The following is a 12,725-nucleotide window of genomic DNA, read 5'->3' as shown; positions in this document are numbered from 1 at the left end:
AGCGTATCCGCGCACATTTCGCATCCTTTGGCAAGAGTCGGCGCCGGCGAGGACCGCGTTCTGGCGGCATTTTTAAGCAGTGCAGTGCAGGATTCAGCGTCTGCAGCATCTTCTCCACAGAATGCTACGGCGCTTGACGGCAGTCCCACTTTCCCTTGAGACATCTGCTCGGGAAGCAGCGTGAAGTTGCCGCTGGCCCCAGCATCGGTGGTTCAGTGGTAGAATGCTCGCCTGCCACGCGGGCGGCCCGGGTTCGATTCCCGGCCGATGCATCATTTTGCTTTTCCCGCGATAATGCTGCCGTGTGGCTTGCGCGCTTGAGATGCACGATCCGCAAGAATATATAGCTGGATTCCCTTGAGAAGAACCGAGAACGCAGCACTCGCCGGTCCCCACTAGGACGCTCGCATGATGTTCTGCAGACTAGCGTCGGCTTGGCCTCACAAGTTGCTGTGTCCAGGTGCCTCCGAGGCACTGAGCTTTAACGACAAGGAGTGCTGCCTATCGTTGCAACAGCTGCAGCAACACCGCAATCAACTGGGCCGGCAGTGCGCGTGTAGCAACAGAACACGTTACCCAGGAAGTACAGTGTCTCTACGTCTAATATTGGGTACGGTATTTACCCAGTTTCCAGGACCAGTGGTGCACCCGTGCCTCGGTAGCGCAGTAGGCAGCGCGTAAGTCTCATAATCTTAAGGTCGTGAGTTCGATCCTCACCCGGGGCATTTAATTTTCTGTGACTGATGGTGGCGCTGTTGCTAGGGCGCCAACGTAGTTCTTGTTTGTTATCCACAACTTTTCAACGCTTCAGCGGGAAAATGTTTACCTCCTGTTATTGCTACTTACAGCTTCCCTTTTCCTCTTCTCCCAGCAGAGCATGAAGCCAAAAGCATTGCTCTGCGGCGTTTGAGGTGCGCGCCTTGCCAGTCAGTCTGTGCAAAGATGCTCGCAAAGAGAGAAGGGCGCCGACGCGGCACTCGACACGAAATGCGACAAGCGACCGTACGAACGGTCGAACGAAACGGCCGCATCCGGTGTGGTCTAGTGGCTAGGATACCTGGCTTTCACCCAGGAGGCCCGGGTTCGATTCCCGGTACCGGAACGGAATTTTTTCCACACGAGTCGTGACAAGTTTGAGCTGTCCGAGCGGCCGTTTCCCGTCCTGCTCGCAATATAGCTACTGTTTCGTGACCGTCAGCAGAATATAGACTAGGGAAGCAGACGCACGACGATCATAGAAATGGTGTACGGCTTCATGCCACCAGTTTCCAGCGTAGGGCTGAGCAACTGCATCTGCTGGGGCCCGTTAGCTCAGTTGGTTAGAGTGTCGTGCTAATAACGCGAAGGTCGTGGGTTCGATCCCCCCACGGGCCACTACTCTTTTACTACTACGAAAAGGCAGCGCCGATTTCAGCTGGCGAGTGTGATGACCAAAAGATCATCACCCTGCGTGGAAGTTGACAGAGGATCCGAACCCGACTCGTCGGGAAGCGCTACATCATTCACTCGGCAATGGCCATAATATCTTGAATACACTGGTTCTCAACCGATAAAGAGAAAATGAAAGAAAATGTCCGATTGCCGATGCGCAACCACTTTGGCCCCTGTCAGTACTTGGGCGGGTGAGCGCATGGGAACACAGGGTACTATTGGCAGTTTTACTTCCTATTTTTGTTTCTCCTTAGTTTTCGGAGCTGCAGCCCGATTCGGTCAGGGAGACGCCACCGTGAAATGAAGGGGGCGTGCTGTGTGTCCATCGCCTAGCCTCACCTCTCTTTACCTCTCTCAGTCGTTTCTCGTGCTTGTCGTTTTGATATAGGCCGATTTGAGAGCGTCAGCTCTCGCGTCAGCCGAGCAAAGTCGAGACAAGTCGAGACACACTAAGGGCTGGTATGCAGCGAGTAGGAGGCCGGAAAAACAATAATTTAAGAGCGCGTGGCAAAAGTACTCATACGCGAAATTAAAAGCCTGCTGCGGTGGCCGGGAATCGAACCCGGATCAACTGCTTGGAAGGCAACTATGCTGACCATTACACCACCACCGCACAAGCGAGCGCCCCGCCTCCGCGCTGTGTCGGCTTCCCGCCTGTCGGCAGCGGCCGAAGGTGATCGTACCTGGCAGGCGCATTTCGAGGTAGGCTAGGGGAGCACATCCAGACGCATTCGGACAGCGTATCCGCGCACATTTCGCATCCTTTGGCAAGAGTCGGCGCCGGCGAGGACCGCGTTCTGGCGGCATTTTTAAGCAGTGCAGTGCAGGATTCAGCGTCTGCAGCATCTTCTCCACAGAATGCTACGGCGCTTGACGGCAGTCCCACTTTCCCTTGAGACATCTGCTCGGGAAGCAGCGTGAAGTTGCCGCTGGCCCCAGCATCGGTGGTTCAGTGGTAGAATGCTCGCCTGCCACGCGGGCGGCCCGGGTTCGATTCCCGGCCGATGCATCATTTTGCTTTTCCCGCGATAATGCTGCCGTGTGGCTTGCGCGCTTGAGATGCACGATCCGCAAGAATATATAGCTGGATTCCCTTGAGAAGAACCGAGAACGCAGCACTCGCCGGTCCCCACTAGGACGCTCGCATGATGTTCTGCAGACTAGCGTCGGCTTGGCCTCACAAGTTGCTGTGTCCAGGTGCCTCCGAGGCACTGAGCTTTAACGACAAGGAGTGCTGCCTATCGTTGCAACAGCTGCAGCAACACCGCAATCAACTGGGCCGGCAGTGCGCGTGTAGCAACAGAACACGTTACCCAGGAAGTACAGTGTCTCTACGTCTAATATTGGGTACGGTATTTACCCAGTTTCCAGGACCAGTGGTGCACCCGTGCCTCGGTAGCGCAGTAGGCAGCGCGTAAGTCTCATAATCTTAAGGTCGTGAGTTCGATCCTCACCCGGGGCATTTAATTTTCTGTGACTGATGGTGGCGCTGTTGCTAGGGCGCCAACGTAGTTCTTGTTTGTTATCCACAACTTTTCAACGCTTCAGCGGGAAAATGTTTACCTCCTGTTATTGCTACTTACAGCTTCCCTTTTCCTCTTCTCCCAGCAGAGCATGAAGCCAAAAGCATTGCTCTGCGGCGTTTGAGGTGCGCGCCTTGCCAGTCAGTCTGTGCAAAGATGCTCGCAAAGAGAGAAGGGCGCCGACGCGGCACTCGACACGAAATGCGACAAGCGACCGTACGAACGGTCGAACGAAACGGCCGCATCCGGTGTGGTCTAGTGGCTAGGATACCTGGCTTTCACCCAGGAGGCCCGGGTTCGATTCCCGGTACCGGAACGGAATTTTTTCCACACGAGTCGTGACAAGTTTGAGCTGTCCGAGCGGCCGTTTCCCGTCCTGCTCGCAATATAGCTACTGTTTCGTGACCGTCAGCAGAATATAGACTAGGGAAGCAGACGCACGACGATCATAGAAATGGTGTACGGCTTCATGCCACCAGTTTCCAGCGTAGGGCTGAGCAACTGCATCTGCTGGGGCCCGTTAGCTCAGTTGGTTAGAGTGTCGTGCTAATAACGCGAAGGTCGTGGGTTCGATCCCCCCACGGGCCACTACTCTTTTACTACTACGAAAAGGCAGCGCCGATTTCAGCTGGCGAGTGTGATGACCAAAAGATCATCACCCTGCGTGGAAGTTGACAGAGGATCCGAACCCGACTCGTCGGGAAGCGCTACATCATTCACTCGGCAATGGCCATAATATCTTGAATACACTGGTTCTCAACCGATAAAGAGAAAATGAAAGAAAATGTCCGATTGCCGATGCGCAACCACTTTGGCCCCTGTCAGTACTTGGGCGGGTGAGCGCATGGGAACACAGGGTACTATTGGCAGTTTTACTTCCTATTTTTGTTTCTCCTTAGTTTTCGGAGCTGCAGCCCGATTCGGTCAGGGAGACGCCACCGTGAAATGAAGGGGGCGTGCTGTGTGTCCATCGCCTAGCCTCACCTCTCTTTACCTCTCTCAGTCGTTTCTCGTGCTTGTCGTTTTGATATAGGCCGATTTGAGAGCGTCAGCTCTCGCGTCAGCCGAGCAAAGTCGAGACAAGTCGAGACACACTAAGGGCTGGTATGCAGCGAGTAGGAGGCCGGAAAAACAATAATTTAAGAGCGCGTGGCAAAAGTACTCATACGCGAAATTAAAAGCCTGCTGCGGTGGCCGGGAATCGAACCCGGATCAACTGCTTGGAAGGCAACTATGCTGACCATTACACCACCACCGCACAAGCGAGCGCCCCGCCTCCGCGCTGTGTCGGCTTCCCGCCTGTCGGCAGCGGCCGAAGGTGATCGTACCTGGCAGGCGCATTTCGAGGTAGGCTAGGGGAGCACATCCAGACGCATTCGGACAGCGTATCCGCGCACATTTCGCATCCTTTGGCAAGAGTCGGCGCCGGCGAGGACCGCGTTCTGGCGGCATTTTTAAGCAGTGCAGTGCAGGATTCAGCGTCTGCAGCATCTTCTCCACAGAATGCTACGGCGCTTGACGGCAGTCCCACTTTCCCTTGAGACATCTGCTCGGGAAGCAGCGTGAAGTTGCCGCTGGCCCCAGCATCGGTGGTTCAGTGGTAGAATGCTCGCCTGCCACGCGGGCGGCCCGGGTTCGATTCCCGGCCGATGCATCATTTTGCTTTTCCCGCGATAATGCTGCCGTGTGGCTTGCGCGCTTGAGATGCACGATCCGCAAGAATATATAGCTGGATTCCCTTGAGAAGAACCGAGAACGCAGCACTCGCCGGTCCCCACTAGGACGCTCGCATGATGTTCTGCAGACTAGCGTCGGCTTGGCCTCACAAGTTGCTGTGTCCAGGTGCCTCCGAGGCACTGAGCTTTAACGACAAGGAGTGCTGCCTATCGTTGCAACAGCTGCAGCAACACCGCAATCAACTGGGCCGGCAGTGCGCGTGTAGCAACAGAACACGTTACCCAGGAAGTACAGTGTCTCTACGTCTAATATTGGGTACGGTATTTACCCAGTTTCCAGGACCAGTGGTGCACCCGTGCCTCGGTAGCGCAGTAGGCAGCGCGTAAGTCTCATAATCTTAAGGTCGTGAGTTCGATCCTCACCCGGGGCATTTAATTTTCTGTGACTGATGGTGGCGCTGTTGCTAGGGCGCCAACGTAGTTCTTGTTTGTTATCCACAACTTTTCAACGCTTCAGCGGGAAAATGTTTACCTCCTGTTATTGCTACTTACAGCTTCCCTTTTCCTCTTCTCCCAGCAGAGCATGAAGCCAAAAGCATTGCTCTGCGGCGTTTGAGGTGCGCGCCTTGCCAGTCAGTCTGTGCAAAGATGCTCGCAAAGAGAGAAGGGCGCCGACGCGGCACTCGACACGAAATGCGACAAGCGACCGTACGAACGGTCGAACGAAACGGCCGCATCCGGTGTGGTCTAGTGGCTAGGATACCTGGCTTTCACCCAGGAGGCCCGGGTTCGATTCCCGGTACCGGAACGGAATTTTTTCCACACGAGTCGTGACAAGTTTGAGCTGTCCGAGCGGCCGTTTCCCGTCCTGCTCGCAATATAGCTACTGTTTCGTGACCGTCAGCAGAATATAGACTAGGGAAGCAGACGCACGACGATCATAGAAATGGTGTACGGCTTCATGCCACCAGTTTCCAGCGTAGGGCTGAGCAACTGCATCTGCTGGGGCCCGTTAGCTCAGTTGGTTAGAGTGTCGTGCTAATAACGCGAAGGTCGTGGGTTCGATCCCCCCACGGGCCACTACTCTTTTACTACTACGAAAAGGCAGCGCCGATTTCAGCTGGCGAGTGTGATGACCAAAAGATCATCACCCTGCGTGGAAGTTGACAGAGGATCCGAACCCGACTCGTCGGGAAGCGCTACATCATTCACTCGGCAATGGCCATAATATCTTGAATACACTGGTTCTCAACCGATAAAGAGAAAATGAAAGAAAATGTCCGATTGCCGATGCGCAACCACTTTGGCCCCTGTCAGTACTTGGGCGGGTGAGCGCATGGGAACACAGGGTACTATTGGCAGTTTTACTTCCTATTTTTGTTTCTCCTTAGTTTTCGGAGCTGCAGCCCGATTCGGTCAGGGAGACGCCACCGTGAAATGAAGGGGGCGTGCTGTGTGTCCATCGCCTAGCCTCACCTCTCTTTACCTCTCTCAGTCGTTTCTCGTGCTTGTCGTTTTGATATAGGCCGATTTGAGAGCGTCAGCTCTCGCGTCAGCCGAGCAAAGTCGAGACAAGTCGAGACACACTAAGGGCTGGTATGCAGCGAGTAGGAGGCCGGAAAAACAATAATTTAAGAGCGCGTGGCAAAAGTACTCATACGCGAAATTAAAAGCCTGCTGCGGTGGCCGGGAATCGAACCCGGATCAACTGCTTGGAAGGCAACTATGCTGACCATTACACCACCACCGCACAAGCGAGCGCCCCGCCTCCGCGCTGTGTCGGCTTCCCGCCTGTCGGCAGCGGCCGAAGGTGATCGTACCTGGCAGGCGCATTTCGAGGTAGGCTAGGGGAGCACATCCAGACGCATTCGGACAGCGTATCCGCGCACATTTCGCATCCTTTGGCAAGAGTCGGCGCCGGCGAGGACCGCGTTCTGGCGGCATTTTTAAGCAGTGCAGTGCAGGATTCAGCGTCTGCAGCATCTTCTCCACAGAATGCTACGGCGCTTGACGGCAGTCCCACTTTCCCTTGAGACATCTGCTCGGGAAGCAGCGTGAAGTTGCCGCTGGCCCCAGCATCGGTGGTTCAGTGGTAGAATGCTCGCCTGCCACGCGGGCGGCCCGGGTTCGATTCCCGGCCGATGCATCATTTTGCTTTTCCCGCGATAATGCTGCCGTGTGGCTTGCGCGCTTGAGATGCACGATCCGCAAGAATATATAGCTGGATTCCCTTGAGAAGAACCGAGAACGCAGCACTCGCCGGTCCCCACTAGGACGCTCGCATGATGTTCTGCAGACTAGCGTCGGCTTGGCCCCACAAGTTGCTGTGTCCAGGTGCCTCCGAGGCACTGAGCTTTAACGACAAGGAGTGCTGCCTATCGTTGCAACAGCTGCAGCAACACCGCAATCAACTGGGCCGGCAGTGCGCGTGTAGCAACAGAACACGTTACCCAGGAAGTACAGTGTCTCTACGTCTAATATTGGGTACGGTATTTACCCAGTTTCCAGGACCAGTGGTGCACCCGTGCCTCGGTAGCGCAGTAGGCAGCGCGTAAGTCTCATAATCTTAAGGTCGTGAGTTCGATCCTCACCCGGGGCATTTAATTTTCTGTGACTGATGGTGGCGCTGTTGCTAGGGCGCCAACGTAGTTCTTGTTTGTTATCCACAACTTTTCAACGCTTCAGCGGGAAAATGTTTACCTCCTGTTATTGCTACTTACAGCTTCCCTTTTCCTCTTCTCCCAGCAGAGCATGAAGCCAAAAGCATTGCTCTGCGGCGTTTGAGGTGCGCGCCTTGCCAGTCAGTCTGTGCAAAGATGCTCGCAAAGAGAGAAGGGCGCCGACGCGGCACTCGACACGAAATGCGACAAGCGACCGTACGAACGGTCGAACGAAACGGCCGCATCCGGTGTGGTCTAGTGGCTAGGATACCTGGCTTTCACCCAGGAGGCCCGGGTTCGATTCCCGGTACCGGAACGGAATTTTTTCCACACGAGTCGTGACAAGTTTGAGCTGTCCGAGCGGCCGTTTCCCGTCCTGCTCGCAATATAGCTACTGTTTCGTGACCGTCAGCAGAATATAGACTAGGGAAGCAGACGCACGACGATCATAGAAATGGTGTACGGCTTCATGCCACCAGTTTCCAGCGTAGGGCTGAGCAACTGCATCTGCTGGGGCCCGTTAGCTCAGTTGGTTAGAGCGTCGTGCTAATAACGCGAAGGTCGTGGGTTCGATCCCCCCACGGGCCACTACTCTTTTACTACTACGAAAAGGCAGCGCCGATTTCAGCTGGCGAGTGTGATGACCAAAAGATCATCACCCTGCGTGGAAGTTGACAGAGGATCCGAACCCGACTCGTCGGGAAGCGCTACATCATTCACTCGGCAATGGCCATAATATCTTGAATACACTGGTTCTCAACCGATAAAGAGAAAATGAAAGAAAATGTCCGATTGCCGATGCGCAACCACTTTGGCCCCTGTCAGTACTTGGGCGGGTGAGCGCATGGGAACACAGGGTACTATTGGCAGTTTTACTTCCTATTTTTGTTTCTCCTTAGTTTTCGGAGCTGCAGCCCGATTCGGTCAGGGAGACGCCACCGTGAAATGAAGGGGGCGTGCTGTGTGTCCATCGCCTAGCCTCACCTCTCTTTACCTCTCTCAGTCGTTTCTCGTGCTTGTCGTTTTGATATAGGCCGATTTGAGAGCGTCAGCTCTCGCGTCAGCCGAGCAAAGTCGAGACAAGTCGAGACACACTAAGGGCTGGTATGCAGCGAGTAGGAGGCCGGAAAAACAATAATTTAAGAGCGCGTGGCAAAAGTACTCATACGCGAAATTAAAAGCCTGCTGCGGTGGCCGGGAATCGAACCCGGATCAACTGCTTGGAAGGCAACTATGCTGACCATTACACCACCACCGCACAAGCGAGCGCCCCGCCTCCGCGCTGTGTCGGCTTCCCGCCTGTCGGCAGCGGCCGAAGGTGATCGTACCTGGCAGGCGCATTTCGAGGTAGGCTAGGGGAGCACATCCAGACGCATTCGGACAGCGTATCCGCGCACATTTCGCATCCTTTGGCAAGAGTCGGCGCCGGCGAGGACCGCGTTCTGGCGGCATTTTTAAGCAGTGCAGTGCAGGATTCAGCGTCTGCAGCATCTTCTCCACAGAATGCTACGGCGCTTGACGGCAGTCCCACTTTCCCTTGAGACATCTGCTCGGGAAGCAGCGTGAAGTTGCCGCTGGCCCCAGCATCGGTGGTTCAGTGGTAGAATGCTCGCCTGCCACGCGGGCGGCCCGGGTTCGATTCCCGGCCGATGCATCATTTTGCTTTTCCCGCGATAATGCTGCCGTGTGGCTTGCGCGCTTGAGATGCACGATCCGCAAGAATATATAGCTGGATTCCCTTGAGAAGAACCGAGAACGCAGCACTCGCCGGTCCCCACTAGGACGCTCGCATGATGTTCTGCAGACTAGCGTCGGCTTGGCCTCACAAGTTGCTGTGTCCAGGTGCCTCCGAGGCACTGAGCTTTAACGACAAGGAGTGCTGCCTATCGTTGCAACAGCTGCAGCAACACCGCAATCAACTGGGCCGGCAGTGCGCGTGTAGCAACAGAACACGTTACCCAGGAAGTACAGTGTCTCTACGTCTAATATTGGGTACGGTATTTACCCAGTTTCCAGGACCAGTGGTGCACCCGTGCCTCGGTAGCGCAGTAGGCAGCGCGTAAGTCTCATAATCTTAAGGTCGTGAGTTCGATCCTCACCCGGGGCATTTAATTTTCTGTGACTGATGGTGGCGCTGTTGCTAGGGCGCCAACGTAGTTCTTGTTTGTTATCCACAACTTTTCAACGCTTCAGCGGGAAAATGTTTACCTCCTGTTATTGCTACTTACAGCTTCCCTTTTCCTCTTCTCCCAGCAGAGCATGAAGCCAAAAGCATTGCTCTGCGGCGTTTGAGGTGCGCGCCTTGCCAGTCAGTCTGTGCAAAGATGCTCGCAAAGAGAGAAGGGCGCCGACGCGGCACTCGACACGAAATGCGACAAGCGACCGTACGAACGGTCGAACGAAACGGCCGCATCCGGTGTGGTCTAGTGGCTAGGATACCTGGCTTTCACCCAGGAGGCCCGGGTTCGATTCCCGGTACCGGAACGGAATTTTTTCCACACGAGTCGTGACAAGTTTGAGCTGTCCGAGCGGCCGTTTCCCGTCCTGCTCGCAATATAGCTACTGTTTCGTGACCGTCAGCAGAATATAGACTAGGGAAGCAGACGCACGACGATCATAGAAATGGTGTACGGCTTCATGCCACCAGTTTCCAGCGTAGGGCTGAGCAACTGCATCTGCTGGGGCCCGTTAGCTCAGTTGGTTAGAGCGTCGTGCTAATAACGCGAAGGTCGTGGGTTCGATCCCCCCACGGGCCACTACTCTTTTACTACTACGAAAAGGCAGCGCCGATTTCAGCTGGCGAGTGTGATGACCAAAAGATCATCACCCTGCGTGGAAGTTGACAGAGGATCCGAACCCGACTCGTCGGGAAGCGCTACATCATTCACTCGGCAATGGCCATAATATCTTGAATACACTGGTTCTCAACCGATAAAGAGAAAATGAAAGAAAATGTCCGATTGCCGATGCGCAACCACTTTGGCCCCTGTCAGTACTTGGGCGGGTGAGCGCATGGGAACACAGGGTACTATTGGCAGTTTTACTTCCTATTTTTGTTTCTCCTTAGTTTTCGGAGCTGCAGCCCGATTCGGTCAGGGAGACGCCACCGTGAAATGAAGGGGGCGTGCTGTGTGTCCATCGCCTAGCCTCACCTCTCTTTACCTCTCTCAGTCGTTTCTCGTGCTTGTCGTTTTGATATAGGCCGATTTGAGAGCGTCAGCTCTCGCGTCAGCCGAGCAAAGTCGAGACAAGTCGAGACACACTAAGGGCTGGTATGCAGCGAGTAGGAGGCCGGAAAAACAATAATTTAAGAGCGCGTGGCAAAAGTACTCATACGCGAAATTAAAAGCCTGCTGCGGTGGCCGGGAATCGAACCCGGATCAACTGCTTGGAAGGCAACTATGCTGACCATTACACCACCACCGCACAAGCGAGCGCCCCGCCTCCGCGCTGTGTCGGCTTCCCGCCTGTCGGCAGCGGCCGAAGGTGATCGTACCTGGCAGGCGCATTTCGAGGTAGGCTAGGGGAGCACATCCAGACGCATTCGGACAGCGTATCCGCGCACATTTCGCATCCTTTGGCAAGAGTCGGCGCCGGCGAGGACCGCGTTCTGGCGGCATTTTTAAGCAGTGCAGTGCAGGATTCAGCGTCTGCAGCATCTTCTCCACAGAATGCTACGGCGCTTGACGGCAGTCCCACTTTCCCTTGAGACATCTGCTCGGGAAGCAGCGTGAAGTTGCCGCTGGCCCCAGCATCGGTGGTTCAGTGGTAGAATGCTCGCCTGCCACGCGGGCGGCCCGGGTTCGATTCCCGGCCGATGCATCATTTTGCTTTTCCCGCGATAATGCTGCCGTGTGGCTTGCGCGCTTGAGATGCACGATCCGCAAGAATATATAGCTGGATTCCCTTGAGAAGAACCGAGAACGCAGCACTCGCCGGTCCCCACTAGGACGCTCGCATGATGTTCTGCAGACTAGCGTCGGCTTGGCCCCACAAGTTGCTGTGTCCAGGTGCCTCCGAGGCACTGAGCTTTAACGACAAGGAGTGCTGCCTATCGTTGCAACAGCTGCAGCAACACCGCAATCAACTGGGCCGGCAGTGCGCGTGTAGCAACAGAACACGTTACCCAGGAAGTACAGTGTCTCTACGTCTAATATTGGGTACGGTATTTACCCAGTTTCCAGGACCAGTGGTGCACCCGTGCCTCGGTAGCGCAGTAGGCAGCGCGTAAGTCTCATAATCTTAAGGTCGTGAGTTCGATCCTCACCCGGGGCATTTAATTTTCTGTGACTGATGGTGGCGCTGTTGCTAGGGCGCCAACGTAGTTCTTGTTTGTTATCCACAACTTTTCAACGCTTCAGCGGGAAAATGTTTACCTCCTGTTATTGCTACTTACAGCTTCCCTTTTCCTCTTCTCCCAGCAGAGCATGAAGCCAAAAGCATTGCTCTGCGGCGTTTGAGGTGCGCGCCTTGCCAGTCAGTCTGTGCAAAGATGCTCGCAAAGAGAGAAGGGCGCCGACGCGGCACTCGACACGAAATGCGACAAGCGACCGTACGAACGGTCGAACGAAACGGCCGCATCCGGTGTGGTCTAGTGGCTAGGATACCTGGCTTTCACCCAGGAGGCCCGGGTTCGATTCCCGGTACCGGAACGGAATTTTTTCCACACGAGTCGTGACAAGTTTGAGCTGTCCGAGCGGCCGTTTCCCGTCCTGCTCGCAATATAGCTACTGTTTCGTGACCGTCAGCAGAATATAGACTAGGGAAGCAGACGCACGACGATCATAGAAATGGTGTACGGCTTCATGCCACCAGTTTCCAGCGTAGGGCTGAGCAACTGCATCTGCTGGGGCCCGTTAGCTCAGTTGGTTAGAGCGTCGTGCTAATAACGCGAAGGTCGTGGGTTCGATCCCCCCACGGGCCACTACTCTTTTACTACTACGAAAAGGCAGCGCCGATTTCAGCTGGCGAGTGTGATGACCAAAAGATCATCACCCTGCGTGGAAGTTGACAGAGGATCCGAACCCGACTCGTCGGGAAGCGCTACATCATTCACTCGGCAATGGCCATAATATCTTGAATACACTGGTTCTCAACCGATAAAGAGAAAATGAAAGAAAATGTCCGATTGCCGATGCGCAACCACTTTGGCCCCTGTCAGTACTTGGGCGGGTGAGCGCATGGGAACACAGGGTACTATTGGCAGTTTTACTTCCTATTTTTGTTTCTCCTTAGTTTTCGGAGCTGCAGCCCGATTCGGTCAGGGAGACGCCACCGTGAAATGAAGGGGGCGTGCTGTGTGTCCATCGCCTAGCCTCACCTCTCTTTACCTCTCTCAGTCGTTTCTCGTGCTTGTCGTTTTGATATAGGCCGATTTGAGAGCGTCAGCTCTCGCGTCAGCCGAGCAAAGTCGAGACAAGTCGAGACACACTAAG

The 12,725-nt window shown here is 54.9% G+C and overlaps 29 non-coding genes across 29 annotated transcripts; 24 read left to right on the top strand and 5 right to left on the bottom strand.

Annotated features, from left to right (window-relative positions):
- The first annotated feature begins 201 nt into the window (after positions 1–201).
- On the top strand, positions 202–272 carry Trnag-gcc. The gene has a single exon. It is a non-coding gene; the product is annotated as a tRNA-Gly (tRNA).
- Positions 273–652: 380 nt separating this feature from the next.
- On the top strand, positions 653–725 carry Trnam-cau. Its single transcript has one exon. It is a non-coding gene; the product is annotated as a tRNA-Met (tRNA).
- A 305-nt stretch (positions 726–1,030) lies between these two features.
- On the top strand, positions 1,031–1,102 carry Trnae-uuc. The gene has a single exon. It is a non-coding gene; the product is annotated as a tRNA-Glu (tRNA).
- A 198-nt stretch (positions 1,103–1,300) lies between these two features.
- Trnai-aau lies at positions 1,301–1,374 on the top strand. Its single transcript has one exon. It is a non-coding gene; the product is annotated as a tRNA-Ile (tRNA).
- Positions 1,375–1,972: 598 nt separating this feature from the next.
- Trnag-ucc lies at positions 1,973–2,044 on the bottom strand. Its single transcript has one exon. It is a non-coding gene; the product is annotated as a tRNA-Gly (tRNA).
- Positions 2,045–2,369: 325 nt separating this feature from the next.
- On the top strand, positions 2,370–2,440 carry Trnag-gcc. The gene has a single exon. It is a non-coding gene; the product is annotated as a tRNA-Gly (tRNA).
- A 380-nt stretch (positions 2,441–2,820) lies between these two features.
- On the top strand, positions 2,821–2,893 carry Trnam-cau. The gene has a single exon. It is a non-coding gene; the product is annotated as a tRNA-Met (tRNA).
- A 305-nt stretch (positions 2,894–3,198) lies between these two features.
- On the top strand, positions 3,199–3,270 carry Trnae-uuc. Its single transcript has one exon. It is a non-coding gene; the product is annotated as a tRNA-Glu (tRNA).
- Positions 3,271–3,468: 198 nt separating this feature from the next.
- Trnai-aau lies at positions 3,469–3,542 on the top strand. The gene has a single exon. It is a non-coding gene; the product is annotated as a tRNA-Ile (tRNA).
- A 598-nt stretch (positions 3,543–4,140) lies between these two features.
- Positions 4,141–4,212, bottom strand: Trnag-ucc. Its single transcript has one exon. It is a non-coding gene; the product is annotated as a tRNA-Gly (tRNA).
- A 325-nt stretch (positions 4,213–4,537) lies between these two features.
- Trnag-gcc lies at positions 4,538–4,608 on the top strand. The gene has a single exon. It is a non-coding gene; the product is annotated as a tRNA-Gly (tRNA).
- Positions 4,609–4,988: 380 nt separating this feature from the next.
- Trnam-cau lies at positions 4,989–5,061 on the top strand. The gene has a single exon. It is a non-coding gene; the product is annotated as a tRNA-Met (tRNA).
- Positions 5,062–5,366: 305 nt separating this feature from the next.
- On the top strand, positions 5,367–5,438 carry Trnae-uuc. Its single transcript has one exon. It is a non-coding gene; the product is annotated as a tRNA-Glu (tRNA).
- A 198-nt stretch (positions 5,439–5,636) lies between these two features.
- Positions 5,637–5,710, top strand: Trnai-aau. Its single transcript has one exon. It is a non-coding gene; the product is annotated as a tRNA-Ile (tRNA).
- Positions 5,711–6,308: 598 nt separating this feature from the next.
- On the bottom strand, positions 6,309–6,380 carry Trnag-ucc. The gene has a single exon. It is a non-coding gene; the product is annotated as a tRNA-Gly (tRNA).
- A 325-nt stretch (positions 6,381–6,705) lies between these two features.
- Positions 6,706–6,776, top strand: Trnag-gcc. Its single transcript has one exon. It is a non-coding gene; the product is annotated as a tRNA-Gly (tRNA).
- Positions 6,777–7,156: 380 nt separating this feature from the next.
- On the top strand, positions 7,157–7,229 carry Trnam-cau. The gene has a single exon. It is a non-coding gene; the product is annotated as a tRNA-Met (tRNA).
- Positions 7,230–7,534: 305 nt separating this feature from the next.
- Trnae-uuc lies at positions 7,535–7,606 on the top strand. Its single transcript has one exon. It is a non-coding gene; the product is annotated as a tRNA-Glu (tRNA).
- A 198-nt stretch (positions 7,607–7,804) lies between these two features.
- On the top strand, positions 7,805–7,878 carry Trnai-aau. Its single transcript has one exon. It is a non-coding gene; the product is annotated as a tRNA-Ile (tRNA).
- A 598-nt stretch (positions 7,879–8,476) lies between these two features.
- On the bottom strand, positions 8,477–8,548 carry Trnag-ucc. Its single transcript has one exon. It is a non-coding gene; the product is annotated as a tRNA-Gly (tRNA).
- A 325-nt stretch (positions 8,549–8,873) lies between these two features.
- Trnag-gcc lies at positions 8,874–8,944 on the top strand. Its single transcript has one exon. It is a non-coding gene; the product is annotated as a tRNA-Gly (tRNA).
- A 380-nt stretch (positions 8,945–9,324) lies between these two features.
- Positions 9,325–9,397, top strand: Trnam-cau. The gene has a single exon. It is a non-coding gene; the product is annotated as a tRNA-Met (tRNA).
- A 305-nt stretch (positions 9,398–9,702) lies between these two features.
- Positions 9,703–9,774, top strand: Trnae-uuc. The gene has a single exon. It is a non-coding gene; the product is annotated as a tRNA-Glu (tRNA).
- A 198-nt stretch (positions 9,775–9,972) lies between these two features.
- Trnai-aau lies at positions 9,973–10,046 on the top strand. Its single transcript has one exon. It is a non-coding gene; the product is annotated as a tRNA-Ile (tRNA).
- A 598-nt stretch (positions 10,047–10,644) lies between these two features.
- Positions 10,645–10,716, bottom strand: Trnag-ucc. Its single transcript has one exon. It is a non-coding gene; the product is annotated as a tRNA-Gly (tRNA).
- Positions 10,717–11,041: 325 nt separating this feature from the next.
- On the top strand, positions 11,042–11,112 carry Trnag-gcc. Its single transcript has one exon. It is a non-coding gene; the product is annotated as a tRNA-Gly (tRNA).
- A 380-nt stretch (positions 11,113–11,492) lies between these two features.
- On the top strand, positions 11,493–11,565 carry Trnam-cau. Its single transcript has one exon. It is a non-coding gene; the product is annotated as a tRNA-Met (tRNA).
- Positions 11,566–11,870: 305 nt separating this feature from the next.
- On the top strand, positions 11,871–11,942 carry Trnae-uuc. The gene has a single exon. It is a non-coding gene; the product is annotated as a tRNA-Glu (tRNA).
- Positions 11,943–12,140: 198 nt separating this feature from the next.
- Trnai-aau lies at positions 12,141–12,214 on the top strand. Its single transcript has one exon. It is a non-coding gene; the product is annotated as a tRNA-Ile (tRNA).
- The last annotated feature ends 511 nt before the right edge of the window (positions 12,215–12,725 follow it).

The sequence above is a fragment of the Schistocerca piceifrons genome, unplaced genomic scaffold (assembly GCF_021461385.2).
Source record: "Schistocerca piceifrons isolate TAMUIC-IGC-003096 unplaced genomic scaffold, iqSchPice1.1 HiC_scaffold_667, whole genome shotgun sequence".
Classification (NCBI taxonomy): Eukaryota; Metazoa; Arthropoda; class Insecta; order Orthoptera; family Acrididae; genus Schistocerca; species Schistocerca piceifrons.
Note: the sequence above shows the minus strand (reverse complement) of the source record. Positions and strands in the feature narration are given on the sequence as shown.